We start from the raw sequence: 22,537 nt of genomic DNA, 5'->3' as shown, positions 1-22,537 counted from the left end.
CCACGTGGCCCGGCGTCCCCCTCGCCTGGCCCGGGATGGGGATGGCCGCACCGAGCCCCGCCCTGCTCCGCCCTTCACGAACTCCGATGGCAGCCGGCGCTGCCGGGCCGTCTCAGGTAAACGCGCGTCCCGCGGACCCGCGCCGCCCTCGCCCCACCAGACACTGAAGCCCGGAGCGCGGGGCCGCAGCCCGGCCCGGGATCCAGGGCGGGGTGGGGCGGGGGGAGGCGGCGGTGGGTGGCCGTAGGTGTCGTAGGCGTGAGGCCGAAAGCGCAGCGTCTGTGCGCAAGTGCGGGATGGGATCTCGCGCTCGACTTTTCCGTGAAGCAGAGAGAACTGTCTGTACTGCTTTGCCCGGCGCAGGGAGACGCAGTGGGGACGTGCCCTGAAACAGTGCGTCCCAACCCCCGGGCTGTCAGTGGGGAGTTACTGGGTTCAGGGGGGCAGTTAGGACCAGGGCGTGTGTGCTGGGCCTGCGTTTCTTCAATCTGGCCTCGTCGGCTTCCTGATCGTCTCAGAAGAATGCTTCCTCATCGTCTCAGAAGAATGCTTCCTCAAGTGCTTAGCGTTTTCTATTTGTTGGTTGTTTTAGTTCTGCAGTGGAAATCAAGATATCGTCGTGTGTATCCCTTGACCGACAGACAAGAAGCTGGGGATGGGGAAAGGCTTCCGTGCCCAGGAGCCGCAGGGCGTTCTGTTGCAGTTTCAGGTGGGCACCTGTTTCTGAGAGCATTGTGGCAACTGGGGGAGGGTGACAGGCAGAGGGACACCTGATAAAAGGCGAAGTGAGCATTGAGGGTCAGAGGTTAAAGGGCTGCCAGACACCTCAGGGCCGTGCAGGAGTACACGGAAACACGAACGCGTCCAACCCCCGGCCATAGACTCATCACGTTCTCCACCTTTCCGGGGCTGCTTGTGGAACCAACACAGTAGAAGGTGTCCCATTCCCGCCCTGGGGCGTGACACTGAACCACGTGTTCTCTGGGGCAGGCCACCTGTGGGCTGTGACTTGAGTGAGGGAGAGGTGGACAGAGGAAGGTTCTACAAGGGGGCAGCAAGTGAAACACAGAAGCGGAGGAGAGCCATGTGTGTCTGAGACCCACAGGAGGTTCTGTGTGACTGAGTCTGAGGCAGGGAACAGAGCCAGGCGGGGAGAGCTTCATAGACAGTTTTGGGGCTGCGACTGCTAGTGGAAGACATGGGATGTCTGGTGTGATATCAAATCATGGCGAACTGTGTACAGCATGGTGTGGGTGTCGTCTGCTAGATTGGCACATAGGCCCATTATGGGTAACCTTAACGTGGGGGGTGAAAAATACAATGGCTCAGATATCCTGAATACAAGTTGCCCTCCCCACTCTGTTCCTACAGGTAAGCTCTCCTAGCCAGATACTCCCCCTCTTTTTTTCTTTTTTAATCAAGAAGACGAGAGCAGTTCCTGTTTCTCTCTTTGTAGCAGGTTTCAGTTTCTACCAATCCATGGAATTTTGCAAAAAGCCTATCACATCCTCCCATCGAAACCAAGGAACACTTCTCTTGACACTACAAAGCTTACGTTCCGCAGTCCGTGGCGGTTTACTCTTTTCTGTTCTATCAAACTGGGGGTCAGATTATTTGTAAACTAACTTAGTTAGTGAAAGTGAAAGTCAGTCAGTCGTGTCTGACTGTTCAAGACCTCTTGGACTATACTGTCCCTGGGATTCTCCAGGGCAGAATACTGGAGTTGGTAGCTGTTCCCTTCTCCGGGGGATCTTCCCAACCCAAGGATTAAACCCAGGTCTCCTGCATTGCAGGTGGATTCTTTACCAGCTGAGCCACAGGGGAAGCCTACTCTTTCTGAAATACAACCTCCATGTGGTCTTGTGTGGTGTGGTGTGTCCTCCTTTCTTAGGCTCTGCATCTATGTGATTTATAAACGTCTATCTGTGTCATATGTTCAGTGTCACGTATTTGGCTGTCTCCATAACTATACACTGGGAATTCCACCCGCAACAGTGGAGTGAAGAGATGCCAATTAAGGTACAAGTAACATGGGGAGACCAGGGACGTGCCTACGGTGTGAACCCTCAGGTGGTGGTAGCCATGGCATGCGGCTGTGGAATCTAGAGAAGTGAGGGATATGCACTGGAAAGAGTGGTGCATCCTTAGAGAGTGTACCTTATGGCTCTAGGATCTGGTATTGAGCCCTTGGTAATATGAGGGTAAAATGAGCAGCTGGATCCTTCTATGCCAGCGCATGGCTTAGATACACAGTTGACCCTTGAACGACGAGAGGTTAGGAGCACCAACCCTCTGCACACTCTAAAATCCACATGAAATTTACATTCTGACCCTCTGTGTCTGTAGCTCCATATCTGCTGACTCAACCAACCTGTACACAGCTCATGAAGTAGTATTTATTTACTGAAAAAAATTCAAGCATGAGTGGACGCTTGCAGTTCAAACCTGTGTTATCCAAGGTTCACCTGTATGTTTTTTCACCTTCCTCTTGTGGATGTCTGGATCCAGTGATTCACGGGCGCATGAAGGCACAAGGCATCAGTGGTGTCAAGGTCTAGTTTCTCAGAACCCTGAGTTAGGGAGTTTGCGCGGAGGTTGGGCATGGAATAGACGTGTGGGGGAAGAGACTGTGGCTCTGAAGTGGACTGTTCTGTGATGCTTCTGTCACCATCTTGGCAGGGTAATGTGACCTCTGAGGATGTGGCCATGTGCTTCTCTTTGGAGGAATGGAATCTGCTTGATAAGGCTCAGTGATCCATATACCATGATGTGATGCTGGAGAACTTGGCACTTGTAACCCCCTGGATAAGGCCCTCAAACCTACCCCATACTCAGAGTCAATCTCTGCCCGCAAATCTTAGCTAGTTCTAGCATCAACTCTAAATTCCAAAGTCTCATCTAAGTATCATTTAAATCAGATGTGAGTGAGACTTGAAATACAGCTTATCCTTCAACAGATTTGTCTCCAGCTGAGAATCTGTATAACCGAACAGGTTGTATGCTTCCAGAATATAATAATGGGACAGGCATGGGATAGACATTCCCATGTCAGAAGGAAGCAATTCCCATTCTAAAGGGAAGGAAGAAAGGAGTGATAGGTACCAGATAAGTCCAAAACTTACTGGGGCAAGTTTGTTTGAACTTTAAGCCTTAAGAATGCTCCTCAGTGGTTCAGTTTCTGCCCTCCAGGCCCACTGGGAGCAGTCCCACCTCTGTGCCCTCCTGGGTTGGAGTCTCATGACTGCAGCTCTCCCAGACTGGCAGTGTGAGCTGGTGGCTCTGTTGGTCTTGGGTCCAGGCCCCACAGCTCTGGAAATCCCATCTTAATAACTGCACACATAATTTTCCATTTTGCTAAAACACTTTACATCTGCTGTATAATCCAGATTAGCAAAATCTGAAAGCTGCAAGAAAATAGTGTGCTGATTTCTGTACAATCTACAAAACTCCCACCGCTGATCAGGGACCAGGCGCCACCGGGAGAATGTACAGGGCAGCGCGGGGTCGGCACAGTGTTCTGCAAATGGCACAAAAGGCCCCTCGGGAAGCCAGGCCCCGTTCCGTTCAAAGCGCCTCTGAGAACGCTCCCTCCGCAGTCCCGCACGTGGGACTCAGGTCAGTGGCCCGAACTGACGGGCCTCCTCTAAAAACTGAGGGGCCTCGGCGGGCATCTGCCGCTCCTGCCACCGGGCCAGGTCCGACCGCCACCTTCCTCCCCTGCTCTGGCACCCCTGTTCCCGAAGCCCCTGCCTGCGACCTGGGCAGGGAGAGGGTGGGGCTCAGGCAGCGCCCAGCTCGCGGCCTGCGCTCTGCGGGGAGCCTGCGCACACCCGGGAGCGCCGGCGTGGACACGTGTTCTGTCGGGGTCTCCCTCCGGATTCCAAACCAACCCTCCACCCCGGCACCCACCCCCACCAAACTGGGCCGGAAATAGTGCATATTCTACACCACACCGGTGTGTGTGCGGGTGTAAACGACTGTTTTGTCCCAAGAGTTAAAGTCCTGCAGTCAGGCTACTCTGTCTGAATAGCTTATTAAAAGATAGGTCGGCTTCAGGCTGGGAGGAGCTGTGGGCTCTGCGGTGCAGCCAGCCGCCTGGGCCGGGAAGATTCACAGTACAGAGCCCGGCGGCCGTGAGGCAGGACGTCCTCTCAGAGATCCGGGAGAGGCCGTCACGACGGAGCTGGCCCTGCGGAGCGGGGACCCCGTGGCCACCTCCACCCAGTTCTCCTGGAGGGCCCTGACCACCGCTGTCCTGCACGTTGCTATGTGAACCAGACCTGCATGATGACGCCAGTCAGCAAAGCCCCAGCAGAGGAGGGGCAGGTACCCAAGGCAAGAGAGGCGATCCGATGTCGGAGCACAGCTGGCCTAGGGGAAGCTGGGGCAAGGGGGACAGTCGGGCTCCAGAGAGCGGGGCTGGGCCGGGCGCTCACTGGTCTGGTCCCGTCTGGGCGGGGCCGGGTGGGAGGCTGCGGCCGGGCCACACCCGCAGCTCGCACGGAGCTCGGCGCTCTGGGGTGGGGGCGCAGCAGGCCAGCCTGGGGCCTACGGGCTGCACGCCTGCGGCGGGCTGGGGTCTGCGGGGCGGGGCCTCACCCCAGAGGCTCTCACACACGTAATTTTTAAGTCATTGAACACCAGCCACTCTGTCGCGGTTGCATTTTCCTGAGCCTAAACTCAGAGCCTAAACTCAGTGTTCTACATAACACACCCATGTCAGCAAACGCCCAGGTCTCCTGAGCGTTTTCCCCAGAGCAAGGACTTATAGACCCTTTCTGTCTCACAGTGGCAGTGTATTTAGCCTCCTGAGTCTGCCTCTGATCTGTGATCTTTAGAGGACCAATTCTGCTAAGTAGACCATTCTCAACCTGTCCCCACGTCTTTAGTCCTCAGAACAATCTCACTGATTGTTCTGGGTTTGTCCCACACACACTTTTCTACAGGTTACCCCTTCTCACCGGAGTCAACATGCACTTCACCAGCATTTCTTTCTTTCAGGTTGTCGGTGTGTAGCGAGGATAAGGAAGCATCTGAGCCGAGCGTTTCTGCCTGTCATGCCACAGGACAGGACCCTCAAAGCAGGTCTGTTTCCCCAGAAGGCACACCTGTGTGAGGTGTGTGGGCCCGTGTCGAGAGACAGTTTGCACTTGGTTGAACACCAGGAAATACAGCACAGGCAGAAACTGCACACGTGTGGGGCCTGTGGAAATCGATTTCATCTCGTGGAAAACCTGTATCAGCAGCACAGGTGGCATGTTGGCGAGAAACACTGCAAAAGCAGCACGAACAGAGCCTTGTTTTTGAAGAGTCGCAAATTCCAAGCGTCAGGGAAATCTTTTACCTTTAAGGAGGTCGGGAAGGACTTCCTGGGCAGCTCAGGACATCTTCAGCAACAGGCCCCTCACACCAGGGAGAAGCCAAACAGCAGAGGAGAGTGTGCGGTGGCCTTCCACACTGTAAAAAGTCACTGACTGGAGAGCGTGAGAGCTTGGAGCCCCAAACACATACTTGTTCAGCACCAGAGAGTCCTCACGAGGGAAAAATCTTACAGGTGCAGTAAAAGTACTGTATCTTCAGGGAGTATTTGAGAGTTCACACTAGAGAAAAGCCTTGTGTGTGGGGGGAATGTGGAAAATCTTTTAGACAAAGCTCTGGCCTCTTTCAACGCCAGAAAGTTCACACTGGAGTAAGACCTCATGAGTGTGATGAATGTAGAAAATTATTTAGCGATCATTATGCATCAGAAAGTTCCTCCTGGTTAAAAGCCATATGATTGCAGTGAATGTGGGAAAATCTTTAGCTATAAGTCTGACCTCATAACTCACCAGAGAATTCTTACTAGAACAAAGCTTTATGAATGCATTGAATGTCGGAAATATTTTAGCCAGAGTTCTCACATCATTATACAGCAAGGAGTTCACACTGAAGAAAGGCCTTATGAGTGCAGTGAATGGGAAGTTCTTTACTTCCTTCAGCCACCTGTTCCAACACCACAGAGTTCACACTTGTTTAAGATCTCATGTGATGAATGTGTACCAGCTTGTTCAACCTCTTTAAACATCAAAAAGTTCACACTGGAGAAAGGCCATATGGAAGGTCCTTTAGCTGCAAATCTTACCTCATTTCACACTATAGAGTTCACACTGGGGCAAAGCCTTATGACTGTGAGCAATGTGGGAAATCATTTAGCCATAGCTTGACACTGTTTCAGCACTGGAGAATTCACACTGGAGAAAGGCCTTATGAGTGTAGCGAGTGTCAGAGCCTTCAGTGACATTTCTAACCTCATTAAGCATTGAAGAGGTCACACTGGAGAAAGACCTTATGGATGTAGAATATGGGAAGTCTTTTAGCCAGAGCTCTAACCTCATTAATCACCAGAAAGTTCACATTAGAGAAAGACCCTAGAGTTTAGCGAATGGAGGTCTTTTACCTTTAACCCTAGTCTGCCAAAGTACCAGAATGTTCACAAGGCATAAAGGCCGTTATATAATATTGGTCAGTCTGTTGTAGACTGAATTGTGCCCCTCAAAATTTGTACGTGCAAGCACTAACACCCAATGGAACTTTTTAGGTGTCACCTATAAGGAGATGGGTGATTAAGACAAATGAGGGCATGAGAATGGCCTCCTAGTGTGACTTGTGTCCTTATAAGAAGACCAGACACCAGGAGGTGCTTGCTTGTCTCCGTAGAGGACAGGGCCATTTAATGACACAGCAATCCTGATGGCACCTTGGCCTTAGACTTCCAGCCTCTAGAAATATGAGAACGTACATCCCATGAAGCCATCTAATCAGGGGTTTTGTTGTGGCAACCTGAGAAGAGACAAAGATGCAGAGAAGGTACCGCATTATATCCTGTCAACTCCGTAATGCTACAGTAGACATGGATAACTTCAAGAACATATATATAATAGTAAAGCATAGTAAATTAGGAAGTTACAAATTTTAAGAGTTTGTTTAAAAAAAAAAGCAAAACAGCTTTATTGAAGTCCAATTAGTTGTCATTCACAATAGTCATTTTTTGTAATTCACTGAGTTAATAGATGCACAACCATTGTTTCTAGGGGAAATAACAGAATTAATTTCCTGAGAGCCTCTAGTCACAAAATTGTTGTCCACTAGTCAGTAAATAACATTGTTTTCCTGTTTTGTTTTTTTTTTTTAAGCAGCTCATTTACTATATACTGTTGATTTGTTAACACTGAAAGCATGGCCATCAACAGTGGTTCATGACTGAACGACTCTAACCTATCACGTATTTTCTTTACGGCACATTCTTTGTGCTTAGGAACACCAGGCGGCACGTAGGCACCAGGCTTGGAGGCCTGTTTGGACCACAGAATCACCGAGAAAAAGCATAAATGGGCACCAAAGACATCATGGGAAGAGTGCTTGTTTCCAGTACGAGAGCTGAAATGAGAAGGCAGAGCATCACTGGTGACTCAGATGTTTTTGTGTGTCTGTACATCTGTGAGGTGCCTCCCCTGTGGCTGAGTGCTACGAATTTGCCGGCGATGCAAGCCATGAGGGTTCGATCTTGGATCAGGAAGATCCCCTGGAAAAGGAAATGGCAACCCACTCCAGTATTGTTGCCTGGGAAATCCCACAGACAGAGGAGCCTGGCCGGGGAAATCCCATGGACAGAGGTGCTTGGTGGGCTACAGTTGATGGGGTTGCAAAGAGTCAGACACAGCTGAATGTCTGTGAACGCATGTAAAAATGTAAGTATTGATTTGAGGGGTTTCCACAGTTTTGGCAAGTAGGCAAGTTTACAAACACTGAATCTGTGAAAAGATGAGGACTACTAATTGTGTTACCATAAATTATGCACATGTGAAAGTGAAGTCGCTCAGTCATGTCCAACTCTTTGCGACCCCATGGACTGTAGCCTACCAGGCTCCTCTGTCCATGGGATTGTTTAAAGACATACTTAGGCTGAAACTTGGAATTCACCGTTTTGTGGACTCACCAAGATTTTGTGAGGATTTTGCCAGAGTCGTGGGTGTTTCATTCGGCCGAGTGCATGTGATCAGTCCTTTGTGGAAGTCACCAGACCGGGGGTGGGTTGCCAGTGTCACCGGGTTTTGGATGACAGTTGGATGAATGGAGGAAGGTTGTAATTTCTGAGGGCACAGCAAGTACAGGAAATGCAGGACTATGGGTATCTGAGATCACACTCGGTTCTCTGTGACAGCATATAGAGTGATTTGAGGCTGCCATCACTAAGGGGAATTGTGGGAGTCTGTGGTCAGCCTGGCTCCTGTGGAATTTGTTAGTGATATTCTGGCTGCTGTCTGTCAAGTTGTAAGTTTTCAAATTAAGGCCAATAGACATGGTGCCCAGATCTGCTGAAACAAGGATGCCCTCGAATGGCTGTAGTGCATTTCCCTCCACACTCTTCTCACAGGTAATATCTCCTAACCTTACAACCCTTTTCATCAAAGGGAACAGGCGCAGTTCCTGTTTATCTGTTTGTAGTGAGTTTCAGTTCCCTACAAACGTGCAGAGTCATTTAAACAAGCCAGTCACGTCCTCCGGGAGGCGGGGCATCCAACCCTCTTGATCCCACAAAGACTGCATCCCAGACCGCGTGGTTGGCCACCCTCCAGAGTGCAGCCTGCTGGTGGCCTTGCGTGCCATCTCCCACATGTTAACGTGGGATCAGTAAAGGGCTGGTGATTGCATCTGGCCACCGCCAGGTGTCACGTGTCTGGCCACATGCTGAGGGAATTGCACTGTCACCAGTGGGGTTACGGGCAAGTGACTGAAACACCAGTGTCGGGAGGGCAGTGAGACGCCAGGGGCATGGGTCGCGGTGGCCCTGGGCGCGGGGCCTGGCGCACGTCTGCTGATCTGCCTTGGGGTTACATGGCCGTGGCCACACCGCGGGGCTGTCCTGTGGAAGTCGCACTTCTCTCTCCACCCAGAGCTTAGATGCCTCCTGCTGCCAAGGGCTTTACCCAGTGAAGAGACAGGGGCACCAGGCCTGGTTTTCCTCCGTGTTGAGGAGTGTGGGAAGAGGATGGGGTCGGTGTTGGCGGGGAGGTGGAGAGTGGATCGTGGCTCCATGGGCGTGTAGCTTTTGTGGTTTCGTCTGTCATAGTCATAGCAGGATGGCCTGACCTTCGAAGACGTGGCCGTGCATTTTTCCTGGGAGGAGTAAGGTCTCCTTGAGAGGCTCAGGGATGCTGGTCCTGCGATGTGATGCTGGAGAACTGGGCACTCCCACCTCCCTGGGTGAGAACCTCAGGTCCACCATGTCTCCCCCTTTCCTCAGTGGCAGCACGGTCCTCCCGTCGGCCACGAGGGAAGGCACAGGGCCTCCGCCTCATTTACTGCTCCTGGTCTGTGTGCATCTCCTATTCCCCATCTGGCCTAACAGCTGGCAGAAGTGGGTGTTGCATGGAGGCCCTGGCACGCCGGGCAGTACGTACCTGCGCTTCGGTCCGGGTGCTTTGCTCTCCTTGCGTACAGCAGGTGGGACTATTGGGACATCCTTCCAGGTTAAATCAGAGGCCAGAGTCAGGCCTAAAACCTTTCAGCAGACTTACTAGGTTCCTTAGAAGATCGGCTTAGTCTCCATGTTGGGCTCAGTTGGTTAGAGAGAAGGGCACATACACTCTGATCGTCCTTCGCCATTTGTCACTTTCCCTGATCCTGGGCGAGAGGAAGCTCCCCTACTACGGAGGGACTGGCTTGCCCTCCTGGGGTAACGGAGGGTATGAAAGGTTTCAGGGAAGTGGGATTTGGGGTCAGTTGGAGGGGTCCAGAGGAGTAGGTGGCTCTGGAGAGGCTGCTGGCTCCTGAGGAGCAGGGGAGGCCGGTTTCCCCATTGAGGGTTGGGGAGCTTCGAAGGGGATCACCTTAGATGTCAGGAGTGTTTTCTGGTTCCCCAGGCCTCTAATTACAAAAGCCACGTAGGGTTGGACTTGGGGAAAGGATCTTGAAGACTTGAACGTAGGGAACCTAGGTCCGTTTTCTCCTCTTGTGATGGTAAAGACCCCATTGCAAGGTGATACTGTAATTTAGAGACCCATTTTCAGGCCATTTCCTCTCCATCCTCCCAGCTTCCATAAAGGACAGGCAGCATTACAATAAACTTTAAGTGTTTCCTTTCTTAGCCCAACTGTTTTTAAGAACTTCCAGTTCTTAAGGATACACTCCAGAGGTGTTTCTTCTGGCTTAGAAGGGGATCCTCCCATGCTGAACCCGCAACTGGACTCTCCTAGAATGGAATCCGGTGTCCGGGAAACGTTTACCAGGGGGCTTTGACCTGAAGGGGTCAGAGCACTGTCCAAATTCCCTCTGAACCTAATGGGTTTTTACATTTTCTTTGTTCCTGGTTGCACTTGGCCTTTGATGCTGCAGGAGGGTTTTCTGTAGCTGCAGGGAGCGCAGGCTTCTCCTCACTGTGGTGTGCAGGCTTCTCGTTGCAGTGCCTTCTTTTTTGGGGGCGCACAGGCATCGGGGTGCGTGGCTTCTGTAGTTGAGGCACACGGGCTTAGTTGCTCCGCAGCACGTGGAATCTACTTGGACCAGAGATCGAACCTGTGTCTTCTGCTTTGGCTGGTGGATTCTTAAACCACCAGACCACCTGGGAAGTCCCCCCAGTAGGATTTTGAGCATCCTCTACTCTCCCGTTGTCTAACCAGATATCTCTGGTTGACCCAGGCCTTTCACTGGTCCCTAGTGGGTGGGGACAGGGACGTTTGCACACTGCCAGGGCATTGCCAGGACTCTCCCTGAGGAGGCTCTGTTGTGTATAAAGGGTAGAGCCAACAGCAAGTTTCCCTACCCTGGGGTGTATTCCTCGCGACTGAGCGTCTATAAAGATTATAACGTGGGCTTCTGGGCAGCGGCCAGCCCAGGAGACTGGAGTGAAAGGCATTCAACGGATGCAGAGAGGAACCCCTGGAGAAAGTAGAGTTGGGCACTGTGGAAGGCAGCGTGGGGTTCAAGACCCGAGGGCCAGGAGATGAAGGTGTTCCTTAGACTCCTTGGACACTGTGTGAGGTGAGGGACTAGGCAGCAGGAGACGCCCGGAGTCCTCTCCCTGTGCGGTGGCTGTGATAAAACGGGACAGCCTCATGATTGCTTCTGACACAAGCAACGGCAAGTTCGGACAGTTTCCCAGGCAGTGTAACCCTCCAAATGAACCTAATTAGTTTAGGGTCTCTCTTTGAGATGCTCCAGGGCCCTTTGAAGCACCCCAAAGTCAACTGGAATTCAGAAGAACTTTAAATAGAACCTGATATTTGGGAAGTCTGTCCAATGTTCTTTTAAAAGTTTTGAAACACCCGGTCAGAGAGAATCATACCCAAAAGATTGAAAGCAGGGCCTGGAACAGATGTGGGTACATGTCCACACTCTGAGCATCGTGAATCAGAACAACCAAGCGGTGGAAGCCACCTGAGCGTTCACCGATGGATGAGTGGATGGACCATGTGTGGTCTGCACACAAAGGAGTGCCATTTAGCCTTCACAAGTAAGGGAATGCTGGTGCTTGCTATAGCACGTACCAACCTCAAAGGCATGGTCAGTGAAATAGCCCTGTCACGAGAGGACAAACGTGGTAAGTTTCCATATACAGGAGGCATCCAGAGACGTGCAGCTCAAAGGCACAAAGGAGACTGAGGGGGATTTGTGTTCGGAGTACAGCGTTTCAACAGTGAAAATGGGAAAGATCTGGACGTGGGTGCTGAGGATGTTTATACAACAGCATGCGTGTGGCTGATACCACAGGACTGTGTACATAAAATGGTTCAGATGGTAAGTGCGATGTCTGTTTAGTCACAAACAGTTAATGAAGCACTGATGCCTGTTACCGTAAGAAAGGGCCACCCAGAGCCCGCTCATCGGGTGCACTTTCAGTCCATCAAGGCTGTGACAAGGAGGGAAAGTATCTGTCTGTGGTCCCAGAGAAAGAAACACGGATCAGAATGGGAAAGACATTTCTCTAGAACTGGGGCAACTGGTGGAAGTGGACGTGGCTTTGTGGATTGGATTATAATGTAGAAACCAAAATAATGTCCTCACTTGGAGGTCACGTGCCACTTCCCTGGCAGAGGGTTTCTGCTTTGTGTAAAACAGGGCTGAATTCTGTGTGAGATGCAAATGGGAGCCCATTCTACTGCTGTGGACAATTTTCTAGAGTTCAGAAGTTACGTACATTTCTTTTCAAAACAACCACGTCAACGAAGAGCCAGAAATTAGAGAAGACGTCAAAACTTGTTTCAGAGGCCAAGCCCCACCCAGGCCGCTCCCCCAGAGTGGTACGCGGTTTACGACTGTAGGACGGCGTGGGTTCGAAGGGCGTGGTGTGTCTTGGTGTTCTGGATGACCTGGCTGTTGCAGAAACAGTGGTGTGCTAATTGTAGATTTCCGTGTGCAACTACCAAAAGCAGCAATAGTATGTGAAGCTTCATGATACAAAAATCAGTACACAAATACCAGTTGTGTTCCTACACACTAATTAGCATCAGAGAGAAAGAAAACCATCTCACAGTAAGGTCAAGAGGACATAGGCCTGGGAATAAATGTAACCCAAGAAGTAAATAAATGACTTGCCCGGAGAGGACCTCTCCTGCTGGCTTGGGGAGGTCGGCTCGCATCCGATGGGAGTGTCCGGGCCGTGTGGGCCTCGCTGCTCACTTTGGGCTGGTCGGTTCTGATGCAGACTCTGGCTTTTGTGAATTGCCCAAGGCGGGTGGTGGCAGGGCTGAGGAGAGCTGGCAAACCACCTTCCTCGTGACCTAAAGCTCCGTGCCCTGAGGGGCGGCCCCCTGCAGCACCACTGCACGCCAGGGGGTCTTACTGAGCAAGGCTCCCCTTCTGGGGCCTGGCATGTTGGAGGGGGAGGGTGGGCACCACGTGAGCAGCCCCACTTGGGGGTCAAGTCTCTCCTGAGCTTTCCTGGGGAACTACCCTCCGTCACGGGGAGGGGAGACGTTCCGAGACCCTTGAGGAAAGGAGGGGTCGCGAGGAAGCTGGAGGAAGCCCCCCGCCACCCGCACCGCGCCTCCTGTTGCACAACCTGCCCCGTCCTAGCCTCACGCAGCGCGCACTGGGGCCGCTGAGCCTCCTAGAAGGTCCCGAGAGTGAGGGTGGCCCAGTGGCCACCCCTCCCTTCGTGTCTGGCAGGTGGAAGAACCACCTCTTGCCATTCGGGAAGTGCGTCTCAGGTTTTGTGGACTGAGCCCTGTGCCCCAGTTCTGCTCAAGAGCCACGGGAACGAGCTGTCTGCCCTGGTGCCTGCGCTCGCCCTGACACCCAGCAAGAACTCAGGGGCGCCCGCAGCACTGTCTGCAGGCGGTCGCCGTCTGTGGCCGCCTCCCCCGGCCCCAGAGGCAGCATCACCCCACCTTGCCTCACCTTGCTCTCCCAGGGGTCCCTCCCAGAAGGTCCCGAGGAAACCTAGCCACCCTCTGCGTGGACAAAGCCCTGCATTTTCCCGAAGCCAAAGCACCGGCCGGTCCTGAGGAGACCTAATGCCCGTCCGCTGCGCCCTGGGCCAAGCCTGCGGCCTGAAGACACGGTCGGCCCTGGGAAGAAGCAGCTTGTCGCCCTCTGCGGGCCAACTGGGAGAATGCAGGCCACGCCCGCTCCCACTGCAGAGCGGCCGGGGTCTTTCCTGCCCGTCGTGCTCGAGGCACAACACTCTGGAAATAAACGGGTCGAGGCCACTATCCCAGGACTTGTGCAACCTAACTACAGGGCAATTAGGAACCACAAAAGGAATGTAGGAACAGACTTTACAACTCAAACCAAAAGACACTCCAAGTTGTCTAAAGGCAAATTTAAAATATAAAACTTTTAAAATTATAGAAGAAAATCGACATGGCTGTGGCTTTTGTCATGTAGACCACAAACTTTTATTTCCAACACATCACATGAAAATCCACAGAAAAGGGGAAAAAATAGCAAACTTTATAAAACTGAAAATTGTACTGGTGAAATCACTTATCCAGAAAGTCAAAACCCAGGCCAGAAATGAAGAAAAAATATTTGCAAACTACACATGTGACAAAGAACTTGTACCTGCATAATATAAAGTGCTATGAAACAAGCAGCTACGTTAAAAAATGGGTACCAGGAGCTTATTTAACTAATATGCAGAGTACATCATGTAAAATGCTGGGCTGGATGAAACTCAAGCCGGAATCAAGATTGCCAGAATAAAATTATCTCATACGCAGATGACACCACCCTTATGGCAGAAAGCAGAGAGAAACTAAAGAGCCTCTTGATGAAGGTAGAAGAGGAGAGTGAAAATGCTGGCTTAAAACTCAGCATTCAGAAAGCTAAGATCATGTCATCCGATCCCATCACTTCATGGCAAACAGATGGGGAAACAGTGGAAACATTGACAGACTTGTTTTCTTGGGCTCCAAAATCACTGTGGATGGTGACTGCAGCCATGAAATTAAAAGATGCTTGTTCCTTGGAAGAAAAGCTATGACCAACCTAGACAATATATTAAAAAGCAGAGACATCTGCTGACAAAGGTCGGTATAGTCAAAGCTGTGGTTTTTCCAGTAGTCATGTATGGATGTGAGAGTTGGACCACAAGGAAGCCTGAATTGATGCTTTCAAACTGTGGTGCTGAAGAAGACTCTTGAGTCCCTTGGACTGCAAGGAGATCCAATCAGTCCATCCTAAAGGAGATCAGTCCTGGGTGTTCATTGGAAAGACTGATGCTGAAGCTGAAGCTCCAATACTTAGGCCACCTGATTCGAACGAAGAACTGACTCACTGGAAAAGATCCTGATGCTGGGGAAGATTGAAGGCAGGAGGAGAAGGGGACGACAGAGGATGAGATGGTTGGATGGCATCACCGACCAGCTGTGTCCTGAAGGTCAGGATGGACGTGGGGCTGCAGCCCTGGTCTGTCTTCTAAGTATGTTAACTGGCCTACAAGTGGGAAACGATTTCTGTTTTCTGTAACTGAGCCCCTGGTGGGCGAGGATCGGCTGACCCGGGCAGCGTGACCCAGCTGGCCAGCCCTTCCCAGGTGTGCCTGCTTGAGGCCCTGGTTCCAGGCAGGAGGGCGCCAGCAGCGGTACCAGACATCACCTTCTCTGCCATCAGAGGCCGCAGCGCTGGGCTGGCGAGAGGGAATGAGGGGCCGTGGCGTGTCAGGGGGTCGCCTGCACGGGGCTCTGCTGGGCCTTCTGCAGGAGTTGCTAGGCTGCCACTTGATAAGGAAGAGGTTGTGTTGCTGGTACCTGCTGTTGGAAGTCTTCCCAGGCAGAGGTGAGGAAGCAAAAACACAGGCAGTGGGAGCAGGGCAGAGGAGTAACTCAGGTAAGAAGATGGAAAGCTTCCAGAAGAGCCCCTGGGGTCAGCACCATCCTGCCTGGCCTGCACAGCCAACTCGGCAAGCGTGCTGCCGCTGGGGTGGTTCCAGGCCCCTTCCTCCAGCCTCTGAGGTCTTTGCTCACATTCAGGTGTCTTAGCTGGGAAGGCTGGAGGAGGCTCAGGAGCCACCAGCCTGGGGGTCAGCCAGCGTTCACTTAGAGATGCCTCCATGGGTCCCCCAGCTTCGCACTGCAGACCCTCCTTGGCAGTGGGGTGGGAGGGCAGCAGGGCTGCTGGCTGCGTCAGTCCTCACCCTTGGCCACGTTCAGAGCTGTCCGTCCGTGTAGCAGGCGTCCTGATTTTCACCCGTGTAACCGGTGGGTTGTTAATTAGCAACGTGAACGATGACATTAAATGTCCTCTTCAGTTGGCTGAGATGTTACACCACGTGTACCGGTGTGAGAACCTGGGGAGGCCTGTGCAGCCCGTACCCCTAGGGACAGGCTTCAGACTTGACCCCTCAGCATTTTGCCATCCAGACACTGCTTCAGGATTTGGGGGGATCCCAGTGCTGACTCCAAGGGTTCTGTAATCCACCCTCCATCTTCCTTTACTGAGACCCACACTTCTAGGATCCTACAGAGCAGGGTCTGTGTGGCTGCTCTATGGCTTCTCTAACAAATGATCACAAGCTGGGTGGGTTAAAACAACAGGAGTTTATCCTTCCTCAGTCCTGGAGACCAGACACCTGAGATCAAGGTGGAGCAGGGTTGAGGTCCCTCCAGAGGCTCCAGGATGGGATCCTTCCTGCCTTTTCCAGCTTCAGGGGCTCCAGGGGTCCCTGGGCTTGTGGCCCCTCCCTCCCGTCTCTGCCTCTGTCTTCACGTGGCTTCTCCTCTGTCTTTCCTCATTTGTCTCATAAGGAACTGGTCAGTTGGATTGAGGGCCACCTTAACCGGAGATGACCTCACCTTGAGATCCTTAACTACATCTACAGAGACGTTTCCCCAGACAACGGCCCTGTTTTATGTGTTCTGGGGGGACTCAGCTTTTGGGGCCACGATTCAGCCCATTATCCATGTGTAAAATAACCCTCATTTTAGGAGATCACCGCAGCCCCATATAGACCAGCACAGATAGCTGTCATGTGGGTGGGCATCTGGGGAGAAGGAGGACCTGGGAAATACCAAGGCCTGGCTTCATCAGACATGATATCTCCCACCGTGGGGCCCGTGAGAACAGCCACCCCATCCTGTCCGTGGAAAGGAGCCCGGTGTCGAGTCCAGCAGGGCTTACCTTGCAAAGCTGGCTCTCCTAGGTGGCACCGTCAAAACCACCAGGTAGCCACTGGCTTATGATCATGAGGGCAGAGGCTCTCCCCTCGTGTGTCTGCCCTTCCCATTCCCACAGTGAGGAGCCTGGCTCCCACCATCTGCCCTCTGTGTGTCGCTTCTTTCCGGATTACATGTGCACAGGTTTCGGTGCTCTTAGCTACTGCGCTCTGGAAAGAACCCTGTAAAATAAAGCCCACTGTCTATGAAAGGTCCATTTTGCCTTTAGTCTATAGATTCTGTTCAAGAGGCCTATTTTGAGTCCAAATCCTTTATCAGACACAAGTTTTGCAAACATTTTTCTCCCCGTTTGTAGTTTATCTTTTGATTTCCTGAATAAGGTCTTTCAGAGTAGACATCTTTAATTTTTAAAGTCCACAATATTTTTTGTGGACTGACTTTTTGTGTGCTAAACCCAAGATCATGTCGATTTTCTGTGTTTATGTCTTTAAATTAATTGTTCCTTGACTATTTTGGAGAAGTTTTGGGATCCTTGGCTCTGTTTCAGTTTGAATTTCCACACTTTAATGGACCTAGTAGAACTGCCCTCAGGGGTGTGGGGTCCCCACTCAGCTGTGAGGGCAGCTCGGTCTGCACGTGCTTACTGGCTGGCAGGGAACGCACAGCTCCCCTCCCTGACCCACCAGGGCATTGAAGCTCTGCCCATGCACCTGGCTCCCGCTGTCAGTGGACAGAAGCCTGGTCTCCTTCGTACCTGCTGGGGCTTTGGCTTCTGGAACACTCGTGGCTGAGTCCATGCTGAAAGCCTGGGACCTTTGGGACAACATGGGGTCAAGTCCACACTAATGGGAGTCTGGTCTCCTCAGGACCCTCTGGGGCTTTGGCTTTGGGACATTGTGGGATTCAGTTCAGGCTGATAGGAGTCTTGTTTCCTCAGGACCTGCTGGGGCTTCAGCTTTGGGACATTGTGGGGTTCAGTTCAGGAAGACAGGGAGTCTGGTCTCCTCAGGACCTGCTCAGGTTTTGGCTTTGGCACATTGTGGGGTCCAGTTCATGGTGACAGGAGCCTGGCCCTTCAGGACCCACTGGGGCTTCAGCTTTGGGACATTGTGGGGTTCAGTGAAGGCTGATGGGAGTCTGGTCTCCTCAGGATTTGCGGAGAAGAGGTGCCATTGAAAGAGAAGGTGAGGAAATTGCGGAGAGAGTTTCTGTGTGTGGCTGATGCTGAGTGTGTCTCTCTTCAGAGAACTCAGGACTGGAAAAGTTTGATGTGGAAAGTCGTGGGTTTTTAGTTTTTGTCTGTAGTATAGGATGGTGACTACCCTGGTGGCTCAGACGGTAAAGCGTCTGTCTACAATGTGGGAGCCCTGGGTTGGGAAGATCCCCTGGAGAAGGAAATGGCAACCCACTCCAGTACTATTGCCTGGAAAATCCCATGGACAGAGGAGCCTGGTAGGCTACAGTCTATGGGGTCGCAAAGAGTCGGACACGACTGAGCGACCTCACTTCACTTTCACTGCGGGACGGTGTCCAGTGTTGTGTGTGGTGTCCATCCCCCAGCACTGTTTATTGAGAGGACTGGCCCTTCCCCAGTGTATTTACTTAGGTCCTCTCTTGTGAACTGACTGACCATGGGCCTGTAGGTTTATTTCTGGGCTCTCGTCTCTGCCTGTTTCTGTGTCAATTCCACACGTCTTGTGGTGTCATTAGCTGCTTAATGTGGGTTGAAGTCAAGGGGAAAGATGCCACCAGCCTCTTCTCATTTCTCAGCGTCACTTCGGCTCTTCCGGGTCCTTTGTGGCTCCATGCAAATGTTAAGATTGTTTCTGTGGGAAATGTCACTGAAATACTGGTAGTCATTGCATGTGTATGTGGCTTTGGGTAGAATAGATATTTTAACAACATTTTCACTCATGAGCATGGGATAGCGTGCCATTTTTTTGTGTCTGCTCAGTTTCTTTGATCAATGTCTTAGCGTTTTCAGTGTGCGGCCCTTTTAAGTCCCTGGTTAAATTTATTCCTAGTTTTTGGGGGACACAATTGTAAATGGTTTTTTTTTTTAGTTTCTCTTTCTGATACTTCATTATTAGTGTAGAGAATGACAAATGATCCTGCAGTTTTACTGAACTCATTTTTAGTTCTGGCATTTTTTGGTGGTACTATGTGGAAAACTAGAATTCAGAAATCCCACAGTTTCAGCTACATCAGGGTCATCCTCAGCACCCAAGACATGGCTACTAATATACTCTTCCCATGGTGCCTTTTTATACTATGCGGACTTCTACAAGGGCAATTAGCATCACTACTTTGGGTGAATTTGAATTGGGTAAGTAAGTCTTGGCCTCTATTAGCAGTGTTTGATGTCATCTCTGATTTTCTGGCATGTTACTGACATGTATTGAAAAGTAACTTATTTCCTAGTCAATTTCAAATATTTAAACTTTAAATAGCAGTACAAAGTTTGCTACACTCATACCAGGCACTACAGTGTGTTTTACCCAAAACAGGGCCTCTCTCCCTGCACATAACTCCAAAATGAGGGATAATTATGCTTTCCACATTGCAATCCTATCCACAAGACCACTTCAACTTTCGCCAGGTGCCCCCAACTTTGTGCAAAGGCCTTTCTCCATTCTAATGCAATTTTCTTTTCTGGAACCATCCCTGGGGTTTTCCTCACGTTAAAAGTCTTCATGGATTTAAAGTGTACAAGATGCATATGGTCTGGGTGGCTTTTCTGTAGGGCTTTTTCACTGAGGATAATTTCAGTGTGTTCCCTTGCACCATGTAGCAAGAGCTTTTCATTGTGATTAAGACATACAACATTTATCATTTGAATCATATGAACTATACACTTCTATACCATTAATTACATTCACATTGTTGTAAAAATATTATTGCCATTCATCTCTAGAATCTTTTCATTTTCCTGAAGTGAAACTGTAACCATTAAACACTCAGCACCCTCAATCCCTGGCAACCTAGAATGAGGCTTATCTGGATGTCTCATACTAGTGGAACGATAACCTTTGTCTTTTTGTGTCTGGTTTGTTTCAATTAGGATATTGACTTCCAGGTTTATCCACATGGAAGCCTGTGTGAGAATTACTTTAAAGGTTGAATTGTGTTCTATTTTGTTCATTACTACATTATGTTTATCCATTCATCTGCTGAAGGACACATGTTTTGATTTCACCTTTTGGCTGCTGTGAATATGGGGTACAAATACCTGTTCCAGTCCTTGCTTTTAAATATTTGCGGGCACAGCCTGGAGTGGAATTGAGGGATTCTTCCATCCAAGTACTAACCAGGTCAGACCCTGCTTAGCTTAAGAGGTCAGTCGAGATCAGGTGTGATCAGGGTGGCATGGCCGTAGGCAAATCCAGGCGTTATACATTAACTTCATGTTTCAGTGTTTGAGGACCCCACCCACTGATGTCCACAGATTCTGCTCCTTATATGGTAAAATAACACACCTAATGGATCTACCCTACTTTCCTTTTCCCATAACCCAATGATGGGCGTTTTGATTCTTCTTTCAGAGGGGCATCAAGAACAGCACTGCTGTGAATGTTGGTATACAAGTTTTATTTCAACATTTATTTAAATTTCTTTGGGTATATATGTAAGAGCAGACTTTTTGAAACTGATGATAACTGCATTTTTATATTTTTTATAAGATGCCAAAGTTTTACGTAAGTAGATTGAGCCATATCACATTTCGACAACTAACATTTAAAAGTTCCAATTTCTATACATTGTTGCCAAAAATTATCTTTATTTTTAATATAACAATTTTAAAGTATGTGAAGGTTGTGGTTTTAAGTTCCATATTGATGGCGACTCCTGTTATAGTCAGGTCTGAGAGACGAACAGAATCAGGTCAGAATGAGGACCAGAGCTGGGAATCAGTGAGGAGCAGAGCCGGGCCATACCGACGAGTGGAGCAGGGCCTCAGGGAAGAACAGCTGGGCCTCTGTGAGGAGCGGAGACTTGCCTCAGAGAAGCAGAGTCAGGCTTCAAGGAGGAGAGCGGAACCTCAGTGAGAAGTGAGCCAGGCCTCAGTGTGGAGTGGGGCGGAGCAGGGCCTCAGAGTAGCAAAGTCTGGACTCAGAGGGGCAGAGCCGAACCTCAGTGAGAAGCAAGCCAGGCCTCAGAGAAGCAAAGGTGGGCCTAAGCGAGGAGCAGAGCGAGGACTCAGTGAAGGCCGGAGGCGAGCCTTAGGACCAGACCGGGCCTCGGTGAGGAGCAGAGCCGGGCCTCATTGTGGAGCGGAGCCGGGCTGAAGACAGGCGAAGTTGGGCCTCAGGGAGGAGCAGAGGTGAGCCTCTGTAACATGTGACCTGGGCCTCAGGGAGGACCTGAGCCGAACCTTCCTGAGTAGCGGAGACGGGACTCGGTGAAGCAGTCAGGCCGCAGGGAGAAGCAGGTGAAAGGTAGTGAGAAGCGAGCCTGGCCTCTGTGAGGCCCGGGCCTCAGTGCTGAGGGAGGTGGGTCCCAGTGAGGAGCGGATAGGAGCCTCGGTGGAGAGCGGAGCCGGTTCTCAGTCCCTAGAGGAGCCAGGCCTCAGGGAAGTAAATTCAGGCCTCAGGGAGGAGGATAACAGAACCTCAGTGAGAAGTGAGCCAGGTTCTGTGTGGAGTGGAGCAGGCCTCAGTGCAGAATGGAGCCTTGCCTCAGAGAAGCAAAGTCTGGCATCGAGGAGGACCAGAGCTGGGCCTCAGAGAAGCAAAGTCAGGTCTCAGGGAGGATCAGAGGTGAACCGTGGTGAGAAGTGAGCCAGGCCTCAGTGAGGAGAGGAGCTGGGCCTTGTTGAGGACCAGAGCCAGTGTTAGGGCTCTCAAGGGGCTCATAGCTGTAGTTAAAATATGGCCCATGGTGGTGACCTGACAAACAAGGGGTGGAATCATGGTGGCCACGTTGCCCTGACGGCCTCCTGTTTTTTCCTTAAGGCGATACCCTGTTTTTCCCTGCTGGTGCCAGTTCCTCAAGACTACATGACCACCCGACCATGAGACCCCTTTGACTATGTGACCACAGGACTCCAGCTGTGGGCTAAGGATAAACCCCTCTGGGGCACAATTTCCCATCGATACGGTATAAGAAGGGTTGGCTGTAACAAGAGAGCACTGGTTTCTCTCTAAAACCACTTTCTTTCTTCCTATAATAAATATTTCTCTGCCTGACTGTCCGGCTCACTCTCTTTTTCTCCATGCTCGCCTTACAGCCAGGACTCAGAGTAGCAAAGTCAGGCCTCAGGAAGAGAATGGAACCTCAGTGAGAAGCGAGCCAGAACTCACTGAGGTTGTAGCCATGCCCCGGTGTGGAGTGGAGCCTGGCCTCAGTGAGGTCCAGAGCCGGGACTCAGAGCAGTTAAGTCAATCCTCAGGAAGAGGGAGAAGAGAACCTCAGTGAGAAGCAAGCTGGGCTCAGTGAGAACCCTAGCCAGACCCCAGTGTGGGTGGAGCCAGTCCTCAGTCAGAGAGAAGCTGGGTCTCACTGAGGAGCAGAGCCAGACCTGAGAGAGGACTCGAGTCCAGTCTCTATGTGGAGTGCAGCTGCGCCTCAGTGTAGAATGGAGTCTTGCCTCAGAGAACCAAATTCCGTCCTCAAGGAGGACCAGAGCTGGGCCTGAGTGAAGAGTGGAGGTGAACCTTCACTCTCAGTGAAGGAACGTTGGGCTTCAGTGAGGAGGGTAGCTGAACCACAGTGAGGCCCAGAGCAGGACTCAGTGCTGGAGCTGAACCACAGTGAGGCCCAGAGCAGGACTCAGTGCTAGAGCTGAATCTCAGTGAGGCCCAGAGCAGGGACTCAGTGCTGGAGCTGAATCTCAGTGAGGCCCAGAGCAGGACTCAGTGCTGGAGCTGAATCTCAGTGAGGGGCAGAGCAGGGACTCAGGACTGGAGCCAGGCCCCGGTGCGGAGCAGAGCCAGGCCTTCCTG

At 51.2% G+C, this 22,537-nt stretch overlaps 1 long non-coding RNA gene across 1 annotated transcript; it reads left to right on the top strand.

Moving 5' to 3' along the window:
* Nucleotides 1-4,609: 4,609 nt before the first annotated feature.
* LOC133229832 (uncharacterized) lies at nucleotides 4,610-21,782 on the top strand. The gene is made up of 3 exons (XR_009730653.1): nucleotides 4,610-5,085; nucleotides 7,295-7,727; nucleotides 21,548-21,782. It is a non-coding gene; the product is annotated as an uncharacterized LOC133229832 (long non-coding RNA).
* Nucleotides 21,783-22,537: the final 755 nt, after the last annotated feature.

Source organism: Bos javanicus, chromosome 18 (assembly GCF_032452875.1).
Source record: "Bos javanicus breed banteng chromosome 18, ARS-OSU_banteng_1.0, whole genome shotgun sequence".
In the NCBI taxonomy this organism is placed as follows: Eukaryota; Metazoa; Chordata; class Mammalia; order Artiodactyla; family Bovidae; genus Bos; species Bos javanicus.
Note: the sequence above shows the minus strand (reverse complement) of the source record. Positions and strands in the feature narration are given on the sequence as shown.